Genomic DNA, 15,972 nt, shown 5'->3' with positions numbered 1-15,972 from the left:
CATCAACAATGGATCATCCAGCAGCTCGTCTTTTTCTGTCTTTACTTTTTGTACATCGTATAGAACAGGAATTTAATGTTGTTTGAAAGAAGATTGTGGGCGGGGCTGAAACTGCAAAAACCCCAATGCTAGCAAACTTTGGAAACGTTAGCTTACATGAGCACTTGATTGGTTCTTTCTAAAGTCGTCATCACTTTCTGCTAACAAACGAGTGGCTCCACCCCGACAGTTCTGTTCCATTTTCCTATGGACCTACAACGGATGAGGGCCCCCCAGAGGTACAGTTCGGTACTGTCTAATGGGTCTATTTTTACAAAATACCGGACCGCACTGGACCGCTCAGTGGAAATGAGGCTCAAATGTTCGTCTTGGTGTCGGCACGGCACAAAACATAATTATTAGTTTCTCCTCTGTGATCAGACTTTAAACGGCGGACGTTTCCGTGTTATGAACAGGAATGTAACCTACAGAAATTCTACTGGTTGAACTTCCAGAACTTTCGTGTAAACATGAGTGTTGATATGCGTTTACATTGACTTTTCTTTGAAAGTCGACACTCGATCGTCAATGCAGCTTCACAATGAGGACTTATTGTGACTTAAATAGGATTTTTTTTGTGTCATCTTTTCGCAAACGTTTATTTCAGAGATCTTGAATAACAATCCTGAAATGGTTTCTTAAATGTTTTAAATCAATAAGATAAAATAGTATTCCTTTACTTTAACTCAGCAGAACAAATATTTATTTTCATATACTTTTTTTATTTATTTAAATATTTTGGTTATTGTTATTTGCTGCAAACAAAATTTATAAAAATCTTCAAATTAACTTGAAAAGGGGAATTTATTTTTGGTTCTCCAGTTTAAACTTTTTCTTTTGACTGATTTATCTCTTTATTTTCAGAAACTCCAGACTGTATGGATGTTTATGTGATTGTTGGTGTTAATATTTTGTCTGTTTTTCTATAACAGATGCTCTAGTATTTTTCTTTCCATCTCATCCTTTTAGCAGAAGAGTCTGGTTCTCCTGGAAGTTTATTTTCATTCATTAATAAAGAGTCAATTTACTCCACAAACACAGATTCTAGCTGAGATTAAAGCAGAAAATCCCTCAGAATATCGTGTCAGTCACGTATAAATCCACCCTTAAATATAATCATCAGAGTTACCTTAACCAAATCTGACGTCAGTTATCTTGAATGGTTTTAAAAATAATCTGTTGATAATAAAGCTATTTTTTTATTGTTTTAATTCTTTTCTTTCAGTAGTTTCCAAAGATGATGTTTGTTATAAATAAACAGATTCTAGATATGAGGAATCATTTATTTTGAAAAAAACTTCAAGCCTTTGAGTAAATAAGTTTACTTCTCTTCAATCAAGATAACCATTTTGTAAAAAAGTAAAAGTAAAAAAAAATCTTTCAAATGTAAAAAATAAAAAAATGCTGTTATAGTTGAGATAATTGAAGCTTTTTCTGTTTTATTATCTTTTGCTAAATTAAATCAAACTTTATTTATAAAAAGCATTTCAAGCTTTGAGCAGCTCGACATCTTAGACTCCATGTTTGGTGGGAACAATAATTAGGTCAGAGGCTTGAGGCCTGGAGGGGCTTCTGCTGCTTCTTATCTCGTCTTTACTGATCCCTCCTGGAAGAACACACCTGACTGAGATGAATCATTTCAGGTGAGATGTTTGTAAAACCAGCAGTTGTCCAGAACCGGAGTTTGACAGGCCTGCATCAAACAAAGAGAACCTCCTTCTTATGTTTTTGTTTAGATGCAGGTTGGTGGAAAACATTTAAAATAAGGCCTTCCTTTTTCCTTTTTTTAAATATAGTTTAAGTCAAACAGCAAAGATTGTGACGGATGGAGCTGCAGAAACTCCAGAGACGGTTTTCACGCCTCATTAGAGGAGCAGGAAAACACAGAGACGTGTTCACACAAATCTTGGATCTGCTGCAGGTCCAGAAGATTTTAAACTGAGAGTTTTTCCCTCAAAAATGACATTTGGGGATTTTCTATGGATAATTGACGTTACAGCTGTTTGGCTGTACACCGCCGGGTGGTGGTGAAGGGGTTTCAACTTTCCATGATACAGAAAAAAGTAATGAAACTTGGAGAAAGTAATACTTGTAATTCTCTTTTTAGGGCAACTAAAAAGATTAAAAGATAATTTTCTCTACAAAAACAGATTTTTCGGAGGAATTAGAAAATCTGAAGAGAAAAAACAATCTATATATGTTGGAGAAAGTTTGCAAAAGTTTGAATATATGAAATAAAACTTTTCCAGTTGTTGATCTAAACTTTTACATCGTTACCATGGTATCGTTGTGTCACAGAAATGTCTCAGAACTTACAAGCAACTTGCATAAAATTACAAGAGATTTTCCGTTGCAGCATAAAGTGCATTAGGTATGGCAAAATGTGGTAAAGTTATAAAACTTAAGTTTTTCTTCCACATTTGACCCATGCCTGGGGTTCAACCCCTCAGTCCAATCCCCTCACCCTTTATCCCCTGAAACGTCGCCAGCGACACCTAAATAACACAAACCGTAAATCACTGTACGTTCGTACGATCAACGTGAATCAGCTGATTCTGACTCAGAGAATCCGCTTTGTGCCGTTACGCCTCGTTCACACCAGACACAGGAGTCTGCAGCAGTTTGTGGGTGAAGTGTTTATTTTCATCTCTACAGTCTGTTTAGGAACAAAAATATGATCGCATTTTCAATTGCAGTGTTTTATTGTGAAAAGTTAATTATATTTTGAAGAGATTTTGTCATATGTCGTCTAGACCTCTTTCCTGCAGCTCTAGACTCAGCATCCTTCTACCGATATATTCACTGTCTCTCCTCTGAACATGTCCAAACCATCTCAGTCTGGCCTCTCTGTGACAGAATCACCTGATCTGCATTTATTGCTTAAACGGTAAATAACTCAATCGTGGATTTGTACCTTCCACTTCCAGGACAGACACTCTACCACGAGGCCACTGAGGTGGAAGCTTGTACACTTCACATGGTATGAAAGTTCACCCGAAACCAGAGAATTCTGGTACATTTCTCTGTTCTCCTGCAAATGAACTCTGGTGCGGTTCACTGCAGTGTGAACTCAAAGGAGAACCCAAAGGAAGAAGAAGCTTTAAGCTACGTGTGTTTGGAGGGAAAAACATCCACAGAGTGGATCTGAAGAGGAAGGTACTGTAAATGAGTTTGGAAATCTCTCCTGGGTGATCGTTGGAGGAAAAGCAAAAGTTTAAAGCCTCGCTTTAAACAGAAATATTTCTGTTTTTTGGCCTGTTTGAGCGTTTGGTTTTCTCTCAGGACTAAAAGCAAACCAAAGGGTGAAGAGGACAAACATTTATCAGAGATTCCTTCCCGTTCCCTGGGACTCCCAGGGACCGCCCGTCCAAAAGCAGACTGGCAGGCCGGCACGCCGAGTCTTTGTCAGTCTAACGGCAGAGCAGGGCCCCCCCTCAGAGGCTGCCACTGCAGCTCTTAGATTATCGGCCGCCATTGTTACCGGCCTGCCTTTGTCCTCGCCGCTGGACCAGAGCGCCCGACGGAGCAGAAATTCTCCACCTGTTATTAAAAGTGAGGGACGAATTCTAAACGGATGAACACAATCCAGGCGTGTTCTTTGTAGCTAAAAATGAAGCTATTCTTCCTCCACCTGCTGGGATTGTGTTCGTTTCATCAACCTGCTTCCTGGTTTGTGTCAGGTGATTACAGACCAACTGTAATCCAAGAACAGAGGATTTCACTGCAATGTAATATCACAATGAGAGGCTGGCAACATTTACTAAAGCAAATGAAACTCTTCATACATGAACAAACTTTACGTCAGTCTTATTATATTATTATTAGAACACTATTGTGTTTCAGGTTTCTCTATCAAAAGTGTTTTTGGTTCAAAAATGAATCCAGGAAAAACATCCATTTAGTAAGAAGAAGAAGAAAGTCTGAGATCATTTCCAATCATGTAAAAATATGTTTTCTGTGTTTTCATCCTTCAAGGTGATGCTCAATTAAATGATCTAGAGTCCGAGATCAAATGGTGCGATGCAACTCAGCGACATGCGGTGTGAGGGTGTCACCAATTGGGTGCTTGAATAAAAGTAGGCGGAGCCTGCTGGCTCCCACCTCCAACATGCAAAGGTTTTGACTGACAGATTTTGTGTAGCCCGCCTTTAAGTGTTAGAGGTGTGGCCTTTGAACGACTCACTCCTGAATGGTGAGAGTGGTTGTCATAGAAACAATAACTTAGACAGACTCGGACCAATCACAGCTCACTGACAAAGTCTGGCTCCAACATGGCGGCCTCTAGGTCATAAAAAATGGCTTCCTTTGGTTGGAGCCAGAATTAAACTGTTTTCATTTCTTATACAGTCAAGAATGTTTACGAGAGAATCAATTACTGCATTAAATTAGGTTTTTATGAGGATTTTGGTGTTTCAGGAAATTCTACATGTACATTCTGTTTTTTTGTGCTTTCCTTCAAACTCTAAATAATGTCAAAAATAAAAGATCTACTTAAAAAAAAGAGGAATTGTGCCAAATAACTCAAATCTGGTTATTGGTTTATATATAAGTCTTCCATCTTTTATCAACCTTTTAAATGAACAATTTGATTCATTTTTTACACACATTTTTGAATTTGTGAAGTCTTTTCATCCTTCAGAACGTAACAGGTTTGGTCTCCATGAATAAACTGTGTTTTAATGTGTTCTTCTTGACATCTGAGTCTGAGCATAAAACAGAAACTAATCCAATCTGCTTCATTTGGTCCATGGTAGCAGCTCATGTAATAACAGCTTAATGTGTCCTTGACTTGTTAATAGTATGAACCAGGCGGTTTTATCATGACACTGAAGAACAGCAATATTCTAAGTGGATATCTCTAACCAGTCAGCAGGAAGAGAAAATCATTTCTTCCACATTACTTCACTTCCAGACTCTCATTTGCATAATTACCAAGTTCAATTTCTTTCCATCTTATTACAAAAAAGTGAGAAAAAACAACAATCTGAGGCGGTAATGACTGCGCTGCAGCATTGAGCCATGATGGATGGGAGCTTTTATTCACTGTCACTTTATTAAGTGTTCACTTTTACAATATGTTGAGAAAAAAGTGAAAAGCCGGATTTTAGTTTCCCTCCTTCAGGATTCCGAGCCCTGAATGTCAGACCCTAAATGCCTAAAGCTGCTCTCCTCCAGGCTAAAGGCAACAACAGCTTCACTGAAGTTCTGAAGGCAGCTTCAGGTGTCGATGAAAGGATGGAAACGTTGGTGGAAACGGGGATTTTCTCCGCACTGACAGCTCCAACATGAAGCTTTAAACCAAGAAAGAAGAGTTCAAAAGTTGGTTCCTCTCAAAAACCCAACGAGAAAATCCTCTTTAATCCTTTCTGTGCGCTACAAGCAGACGGCTCGCGGCGTTTTTGCTGACTGGGCATTTTTGAAGGACAATCCCTTTTGACAGTCAAGCAGACGGGATGCCAAGTTGTTTGGCTTTAAAGAGAAGTCTTCCTGTGCCTCCATGTGATCTGTAGGCGCTCGTGAGCTCACGCTTGTTCTTTACTAAAGAATAAAGAAATCTATCATTTTACATTTTATTTTGACTGAAAAAATGGTGGATTAAATATGTCAGCTCAAAGTTCACGAAGTAACAATTAAATTTAAAAAAAAAAAAACGGTGAAAAGTATATGGTCTGAGTCTTTCACTAAAAATAGCAGACACTTTTGTTGGTGCATAAAACTCAAAGCTGAAGTTAAAGTAAAATTCTTTTAATGGTTGAAAACACAAATCGAGGATCACCTGTACGTCACAGGTGTGTGCAACATCTATTATAAATACTTCTAGATTAGAAAATGGCTTTTACAGTCTATGTCTCTCACAAATATATTCCTGGGGCTGACAAGTGACAACGAATGCACACGGATGGAAGAGCGGCCGTGAGCAAAGAGGTCCAAAGTGTCTAAAGTAGATCTTGATAGCGTGTGCGGTCTCAAAGGACGGTAACACCAGTGACCTGATCAAACACCGCGCTAAAACACACCAGATTCTAGAGGAGAGGTGACAGCGTCTGAGACGTCTATGTTATTGTTGTTTTCTGCTAGTGGAGTACACAAGGTGTTGATAAGAGGAGCAGTATCGATAAAATCTTGATCATAGCGTCACATTTACAATGATTGTTCCATTTTCACACGAGCCTCAAGAGAGCTGCAGACACACCTGCGCTCACCTTAAGAGCCGCTCATCTACGACCTTTCACAGACCCACACGACCAAAACCCCACAACCTCCACACAGAAACAAACCGACCTCCATCAGACCGTCTGAGTCCTCTAGTCTCAGTTTGTTTCTAAAAAACACAGTAACTTCCTGACAATGATCCCAAAGCCATTTCTTTAGAGAAGATATCCCAGGTTGTGACGGAAACTGTCTCAGAGTGACACATCTGATCAGGAAGGATCGCAGAACTCTTCATTGTTCCATCACAGATTGTGGTCGTGTGTTTTTACCTGAGTTTTTTCTTGAGGGATTCTGTCTGGATTATTGCTCTGAATACTTTTCAATCCCTGCTTTGATTAAAAACAGTCTTGGCATTACGAATGCAGCTCCGTCTGTCTGACCTTGTTGCAAATGTTTTGATGGAGATCCTCTAAGGCTGATTTATTGAGATTCACTCTCTGAAATCTCTGCCAACAGCACCATAACTGTCAAAATAAAGTCCTAAATTCTGTCCTCAGAAGGAGAAGGTGACCTTCAATCTGACCGGCAGATTTCTGCGGCGTCCTCCCCGCAAAAAAGATCCATCCTCTAAGAGTTCTGATCGTATCATTTTTACTGTTGGATTACAGTTTGTATATTATTTTATTGAGTCTAATATTAACACCTTAGGGATGAGTAAAGTTGGGTTATGGGGCTTTAAAAAGAACACAAAAACATTATTTGGGTAGACCAGAGCTCAGGGTGAGGTTTCATTTAGAGAAGATCTGAACTGAAAGAACATCAAAAGCCTTGATGACGATCAGAACCGTGGGCCGGTCCGACATCAGGACTTCAAATCATGAACACAAAGACGACACAACAGGAAGAAATTCCCTCAGAAACTCCAGAAATTCAAACTTTCATGAATGAGATTAAAGCTGCAAAAGCGATACTAAATATTCTGTTTATTCAAATTTGATCTTTTAAGGTGTCATTATTTTTGTTTGGTAGTATTTAGGTTCATTTCTGTTGCATATTTAATGGAACTGCAGAAAAGTTCTTGAAAATTAAAAAGAAAAACACCAAAAATGACCTTTAAGGGTTTTAATCCTTTCAGATCTGTTGGAGATGTCTAAAATCTCATTTTGTTTTACTAGTTTTACTTAACTTCATCTGTATTTTGAGTTTTTTATTTTTTTTTGTTCTAAATGTTCTCAGTTTAATTTTCTCTCTCAGCATCCTAGAGTGCTTATAAATAAAGATTCACACTGAAACGCAGCTGAAGCTGTCAGGGAGGCTTCAGGACAGGAGTTGAACAAAACTGTAAAAAGTTTCCCTCCTCTCTAATAGGCCTTTGTGGATGGTAATTAAAACCGGGCTGGGGGGCTTCTGGGGGTCAGAGGTGGGTCTGGACGAGTCTCTGCAGCTGTCATTAATGGGAAGTGTCCTCCAGCGCTCCGTCCTGCGTGATTGTTATCAGCGGCTCAGAGCCCCGCCGTCTCGGCCGGCACTCATTATCTGCTGCCATAAATGACCCGCCGCTTTTCGGAACCAGGAAAGAGTTTTTGCTCCAAATTTTGTTTCTGCACGACGGCGACGCTTCAACTTTTCCCAGCCGGAGAAGCTCAGATTTGTTCTAGAGCTCCTGGATTAGGCCAGGGCGGGTCACGGCGCTGTCTGAGGTTGGGAAGGGCGCGGCGAGAAATCCAGCCGCTCTCACGCCCACCGAGAGCTGAAGAGAAGCTCTGATGGAGACATGGAGATGGAGCTGTGCTGCTGCGGTCTGCAGGGACTCGAACCCTGAGGAGAAACGCTCAGAGTGTTTTCTGGGAGAACATCCACTAAAGCAGAACCAGCAACTATTTCAAGCTCAGAGGTTGACAATGGAAAAGGATTGCCTCATATATTTTCTGACGTCATCCAAAAACTGCCTCAGATAATAACAGATGTTAAGAACATGAAGCCTGAATCCACTTTTTCCTCAAGAGAGGAGAGTTTCAGGGGTTCATGAGATAAAACAGGATCTTTATGAGCAAAGCTGAAGCCTGTAAAGTGTTTTATGAACCAATTAAACCTCCTAAAATAAATGCAGAAGCAAAACGAGGAACCCGAGCAGACGCCATGAACTTTGTTTGATAGACTTTCCTTCTGGTCTCTGGATTTGTTCAGTCGTGCTCCTGCTGAGCTGCATCTCACAACCTGAACCTGAAGAACACCAGAACCCAAAGAACACAACAACCTGAAAAATACAAGAACCTGCAGGACTCAAGACACCATTTGCAACATCTAGGAAAGAACATCCGACGTAGAAAATGTGAAATAGAAAAGCCAACATTTTAAAAGATAAAGTAACTGAACAAACAGCATTTCTGTCCAGCAGATGTCTCAACTGTCTCCTCAAAGAAAAGAAAAGAATGGAAAGAGGCTGGAACAAACATGGCTGCATGGCTACTTTTATATTGTGTCCAAACTGACCCGTTTTCTAGTGTGAAAGGGTCGATTTAGACCCGAACACGATATAAGTGTTAAAACACAAGAACATAACTGTTATCGACCACAAAAACACAACTAATACCAACATTCATCCACACAGGGGACACAAGTGTGAATACATTTTTACAGCTTTATCTTTTAGGATCACAGAGAATAAAATTAGAACTTTAAAGATAATTAAACTTTTATGCATTTAATTAAAGTAATAACATGAAAGTTTCCCGTTAGGATTGATCAAACACTAATAAAGCTCAGAACAAAACCAGAAGACTCTTCATATTCTAACTCGCTCTGACTAATAAACAGCAGAGCTCATCAAAGATGAATGAAAGGAAAAAGTCAACGATGGTAATAAACTGGAGGACGTTTGTTCTCATTGGTTCTGCTGAGGGATGTTGGAGCTCCTTCAGAGTAAAACGTTTGTGCCGTGTGACAACTACAGTGTTGTTGGGTAAACACCTGAGGCGGTGTGGTTAACAATGAAAGCATGTTGTGTGTGTTTGTGCTTCATAACCTGGATGTGCTGCAGCTCGACGCGGTCTTTACCGTGTCACCATCAGTAATCTGGGCATCAATGTCAGTCCTCTTTGTATTTCCGTACTGTGACCGCGTCCTGAGCAGAAACGCTTTTGTTCAAACGTCTTGGCTCAGAATCAACAGGTTTTCAAAGAAAACAGTAAAGTAACTCGATCCAGGCTCTTCTGTAGGGCTGCAGATGTGAGTCATCATCCTCTACTGTCATATATTGATGATTAAAAACACATTTGTCCACTAATCTATGCTGTAAATGTGGGATTTAAATGATTGTAATCATTTTATTATCAAATTCTCTGTACTTTGTTGCTGAGTGACTTTTTGCTGCATATGCTGATGATCTAGTGTTTTATTAAAAGCCCATTTTCATGAAAATGGTGTTTTAACACATTCTTGAAACATTTTTCTCACAATGGAGAAAATTTATAAAATAATGTTCTCATTTCTTTATTGAAATCGTGATAATTTAGGGGCGGATAATTTGAAAAATCACTTATATGTGATGCAACTGAAATATAGACCAAAGTCTCCTGACTCCGCCCACTCTGATTCATCCTCCTGCAGACAAACGGATCCATGAACGTCTTTGTTTTCCTGGTCCGAGTTGGAATCTGGATCTAAACTCGATAGCTCCAAAACTGCTAATGTTAGCTTGGAGTTGAGCGGCGCTGTAAGCTAGCAGGAGACAGTGTAAACAAAGGTATGATGGGATATCAGCTGAGGGTTACTTCCACATCAACAGTCTCGTCCACAAGTCAGAGGTTGACTTCTAATGAGCCGCTCTGCAGCTATATTTGTTTATCCAATTTAAAAACATATACAGTTCGTTTTTATACATTCTAGATCCGGGCGCGTTTCAAGAAGCAGGTTAAACAAATCCAGAGTTCAAATCTGAACTTAAAGTTCACACACTCAGAGTTTTCGGTTGCAGAACAGATGAAAAGAGTTTATTCAACCAACTCTGAGTCGTTGGACTCAGAATCAAGTGCGAGCTTCGCGACCATAAAAAGTCGTGAGCAGTGGAGCAAAGACATTAGGATTCACCATGGCAACAGGAACAAACACCAGAAGGGTTTCATACTTCACGGCAACAGAAATTAATGTGTTTCTACAAGCATATGCCGACTACGAGCACATTTTCCACAAGAAAGTAGCTGCCAGAGTTAATGTCTACAATTTCAAAATTGTAGACATTTAAATTCAGAAGAAGAACTAAAGAATGTCAGGAAGGTCATTTTGTCACTTGTTAAGTAGGAATGGTTTTTGATCTGTCAATAATGTAACCAGTAATCTCTGTAGTTGCATAAATTATCGTTTTCTGTAAAACGAACATCTGGAAACAACCAACTCAACCTGCAGATATCCAACTTTCAACTTTTCTGAACCACTTTATACTCATGAAGATCCCAATCGTGCTCGACTGAAGCAAAACACCTCCAACTTCCAGACCTGAGCCTGCATGATGCCTCAATATGAAACATGCAAACTTTTGAAAACTGTTTGGCAAGACAACAAAGCCTCCAGAAGAGTGTGGCGTTCCTCGGTGTGATGTTGACGCCGCGCTAATGTAAAAGTTAATGAGGTGGATCTGCAGCACAGCACTCAGATCTTATCTGTCCAGCTGCTTTACATTTCCAAACGCTCGTCCTGCTCATTGTGATGTTCTTTCATCTTCAGTTGTCACAGGTAGAGAGCCTCAGACAGGTGCAACAACAGGAAGTCTCCAAAAAAACACTAAAAAGTGTCCAAATAAGAGTTTTTCATCAGATCAGATCATTGTTTACTGAACCTTCCAGAAACCTCCACAGCCATGATTTTAGATCCTTGTTGAATGAATCAGTCAAAGGTACCCCCACCCCACCCCCACCAGGATTGGCGCTCAGGAAAACCGTCATTTCTGGATCCACATCTGTGTTGGAGTGTGAGCACATGAGAGTGGAATCTCCCCAACGGATGATCATGATGACACCTCCGCCTTACCCCTGTTAATGAAAGCCTTGCACAAGATCAGACCGCACACCCTGGAGGGGGGGGTCATAGCAGCATGTGGGAGGGGCCACGACTGTGGGGCTCTGTCATGTCATTCAGAGGTGAGAGGTCACACCGAGGGGTTAAGGGGCTATCTTTAGGTTAAACAGACCCTCCACACTGTACATGACTGTACATGAACACTGGACCGAGTGACCCCGCCCCCCTGGTGTTCCAAACAGGATGTAGCTCCAAGAAGCCAAAATCCCATAAACGTCTATAGAGTAATAAACATTAGTTACTCTGTTATTTTTTCTGTGGTTAAAGTAATTCAAGTTATAAACGGACCAATCAGATGCCTCAATAAAAGCAGGTGGTCTTACATCAAACTTTCAAAGCATTTAATTAATAGATTTTGTGCAGCTTGCATTCTCACATTCCATCAAGCTCTCTCCTGATTGGTAAGAGGGGTTACCATAGAAACATGGACTCAGAGCGGCTCCAACATGGCGGCATCCGAATCAGAAAAAAATGGCGTCAAAATTGACATAGTTTGGTTGAAACCACAAGTAAACCATTTCCTTTTCATCCCACGCACTGAAGTTCTCTGAAACAGTCGATGGTTAAAATAGTTAAAATAGTTAAAATATTAAACCTCCATTCCAACATACATCATTTCCTCCATGTTTTTAAGGAACAGCCCCAGTTATTCTTTAAATTTGTTCCCATGGAAACATGCATGGGTTGTCCACAGTCCTTTATAACCATAAGTAGTCTTGTGTTGATGATTGACCAATTGGGGGTCAGGCACTGTGCAAAAGTCATCATGGTAACGCTGGTGGGCAGTCCCGCCAATACCAGGATGCAAACATTTGATTAAAAATGGACACTTTGGTTTTATTTTATTTAATTTTTTTTTCCCTTTTTGGCTGGTATTGTTCCTTTAATTTGCAAATTACCTTATTAACTGAGTGACTAGACGTGTTGATAAACGACTAAACAAAATAAAAAGTTACCACAAAGTTTTAGTGTTGATTTGGGGTTTCTGCTGGGTAAAAAAAAAAAACAAATTAAGACTTTCTTTTATAATAAAATGATCAAATTATATATTTTTTTCGTCTATTGTTGAACATATTAAAAATGAAAGAAGTTGTATACATGCAGATTTTGTATTGAAACATTTGATCAAAAATTTTACACTATATAAATGATTTAAACTGAATCACATTTTCTCAAAATGTTTAACTGGGAATAAAGTTTCAAACTTTGACACATTGTGGATTTCTGAACTATTTCCTGCAGAAACACCAAATTTAGATCCGTTTTCATTTAAATGTATTGACCTACATTTTAGACTTTTTACTAAAATATTTGTATTTACAAAGAAATCGAGTAAAATGAGCCGATCTTGGCATATACTGGGAGGTTTCTTCATAGATGAAGTGAACTCAGTCCTTCCTCGTGAATATTCGGCCTCTTCCACACAGCAGAGTCTGAGTGAGAGCGAACGTACCTGAGGTCCAGTTAGTAACTTTTCCAGGAAAACTTTCTCCTCAAACTTCACACCTCCTCTGGTGGAGTGGAGACGGCCCACCTGCTCCGCAGAGGTTTTCCATGAGGTCCATGAGGAGCCGGAACAGCAGCAGAAGGCATTGGTTTCAGCAGCCGAACGCGAGGCCACTCTGAACCGAGCTGCACCAAAGTGCAGCAAGGAACACCTCCACACGCTCCCAAGTCACATCTCCACCCACTTCTCACACCCGCCCTCCTCCTTCACCGACGTGCACACGCCTCCTCCATGTGCACAGATTGTGGGCCGCCCCCTCCCCCTTCCCCTGCCTTTAGGCTGAGGCCTTTGGTCCTCAGCCAAGCAGCTCCTGGGCAGCGAGTGTTGATACTGTACATCCAGTCCCATCATGTCGGCTCAGACTCCAGCATTTACCTTCATTAAGACACAGGAAAACATTAAACATTTTAGAAAATGTTTTTCCACACGGATCTTTCCACAACATTCCTTTCAAGTCCAAACATGGATAACTGGGAAAACTAAAAAATGAGTTTTTTCATTCTGGAATTGGAGCGGGACAATGGGGGAGTGGCTGCCTTGATCGCTGACAGAGTTTGAATCCCTGATTTCTGAGTTCTGCAGGTTCTGCTGCATTCAAAGGTCGACGGTTTGGTGACCCCGCCGTCCACCGGAGCCAGAATCCACGCTTGTTTGTCTGCTTTGTTTCAGCGGAGCCTGATGGACCAACAGCGAGTCCGGGCATGTCAGACCTGCAGTGGCTCGTGATTCACTTTTACTTCTGTGTGAACAACTCTTATTTGTCCCAACAGGATCCTGCAGAACGGCCCACATCGTTCAGATTTTATCATCACTTCAGCCACTTAAGTTCAGAGGTATTTGTGTTAACTTTCAGGATATTACTTGGAAAACTACATACAGTATGACTAGGGGTGTATGAAATTATGGATTCAGTGTAATATCACAATACACAATAATAGTAATATTGCCAAGGCCATATTACTATTTTACTGTTGCAAAAATTCTCAAGTCATAACTTAAAAAATAGTGAAATCTCGCCTATTACTATATATCGAGATGCACATTGTATCATGAGATGTGTATTTTAATACGTATTGCACCACCACATGTGTATTTCGATATGTATCGTATCATCACGTGTATTGTGATACGTATCGTATCATCACGTGTATTGTGATACGTATCGTCACGTGTATTGTGATACGTATTGTATCATGACACGTGTATTGTGATACGTATCGTATCATGACACGTGTATTGTGATACGTATTGTATCATGACACGTGTATTGTGATACGTATTGTATCATGACACGTGTATTGTGATACGTATCGTATCATGACACGTGTATTGTGATACGTATCGTATTATGACACGTGTATTGTGATACGTATCGTATCATGACATGTGTATTGTGATACGTATCGTATCATGACATGTGTATTTTAATACGTATTGCACCACCACATGTGTATTTCGATATGTATCGTATCATCACGTGTATCGTGATACGTATCGTATCATGACATGTGTATTGTGATACGTATCGTATCATGACATGTGTATTGTGATACGTATCGTATCATGACATGTGTATTGTGATACGTATCGTATCATGACACATGTATTGTGATACGTATCGTATCATGACACGTGTATTGTGATACGTATCGTATCATGACACGTGTATTGTGATACGTATCGTATCATGACATGTGTATTGTGATACGTATCGTATCATGACACGTGTATTGTGATACGTATCGTATCATGACATGTGTATTTCGATATGTATCGTATCATGACATGTGTAGTGTGATATGTATCGTATCATGACATGTGTATTGACATTTTATGTTTACTCAATTCTGCATCAGTTTCGTGTTGTGCAAAGCACTTTTGTGAGTTATAGTTAAGAAAATTATTAAAAATGTGCCTATATGTCAGCAACTTATACATATTTGTCAAAAAACAAGTCGATTATCCCTCTTTGTTTCATTAATCATTAAACAATGGGACTTCCATTGGATGAAAGGCACAAAAGATGCAGGCCTGATCGTGCTGTCGGATCTGTCATCCGTTATCAGGAGCCGTCATGGTTCCTGCATGATCGAGGGATCACTATGTAAACCTTTGTCAAGTTCACAGTTGCATTCCAGAATGGCATTTCTACAAAAAAAGGGAGGGGGGGGGCACAAAAAAAGTGTTGAACTTGAGTAGTTTGGAGCCACCTGGGATGGAGCAGCAGGAACACGATGATGAACTGTGGGATATCAGTTTTCATGTTTTTCTTTCCCTCCAAAACCAGAGAAGAAAAAAGTGAAAGTCTCCTTTTCTTCAGGTTTAACAGCAAAAACTAAGAAAAATTGTAATGTTTTAAAGAAAACAACAAAAAAGACACATTATAATTGATTTTACCCTCCTTATTGGCCAAGAACACCTGATCCAGGTAATCAGCAACAGATAAGGTAGAATTTCTGGAAACCAGCAGGAGGCCGGCCCTCGAGGACTCTCTTTAGATACTCCTGGTTTATGAGATCAGTGAAAATCAGCTGATTGTGATGTGGAGAAAAACAGCTTTTCCTTTTGGATTTGTGCCACTAAGCGGCACATTACTGAGTGCAGAGCAAAGTGCTTTTCTCCTCTTCAACAAATGCTGGAATCTGTGTAAACGGTTGAAGAGTTACGGTAGTTGATAGAATGTAAACCCTGGAGCTAACAAAGAGGAATTAACATTAGTTTAAAAATACATATATATATATTTATATATTGTCAAACATTTCATTTAAACGAACTAACAAATAAATAAAAGAAATGAATAAATATGCATGCACTCACAATAAATATTTAAGTAAAATAAAACATTAAAACATTAATTTAACCGTTTGGGACTCTCCAGTTCTGAAGTCTTTTTATTTATTTGGCTCTTTCTTCATTGTGACATTATTATTCTTTTTTTTAAATAAGTTAACTTGAACCACTGAAAGACGTCTCGGCATCATAAAGTAGAGTTTTGCAGACTTCTGTGTACGTTATCCTTACTAGACTAAACAAAGTACACCACATCAAGTTTTACCAATATACTAAAACATCAAATATCAGATTTAAAAGTCCGTCTTTGCTTCACTAATAACAGTGGGAGTGTCTCAGAGGCTCTGTTGGCCGGATAATTAAAACAGCCTGAGTCTGATAGTGGGGGGGGGGACAATTAGCCATTAATC

General features: G+C 39.7%; 1 protein-coding gene across 1 annotated transcript in view; it reads right to left on the bottom strand.

Moving 5' to 3' along the window:
- Nucleotides 1–13,144, bottom strand: part of fat2 (FAT atypical cadherin 2) — a 98,786-nt gene extending 85,642 nt beyond the window's left edge. The window contains exon 1 of the mRNA XM_024260406.2: nucleotides 12,719–13,144. The gene's annotated coding sequence lies outside the window, so the exon portion shown is untranslated. The remainder of the gene's footprint in view (nucleotides 1–12,718) is intronic.
- Between the last annotated feature and the right edge of the window lie 2,828 nt (nucleotides 13,145–15,972).

Source organism: Oryzias melastigma, linkage group LG10, assembly GCF_002922805.2.
Source record: "Oryzias melastigma strain HK-1 linkage group LG10, ASM292280v2, whole genome shotgun sequence".
Classification (NCBI taxonomy): domain Eukaryota; kingdom Metazoa; phylum Chordata; class Actinopteri; order Beloniformes; family Adrianichthyidae; genus Oryzias; species Oryzias melastigma.
This window is presented reverse-complemented; position numbering and strand designations above follow the sequence as displayed.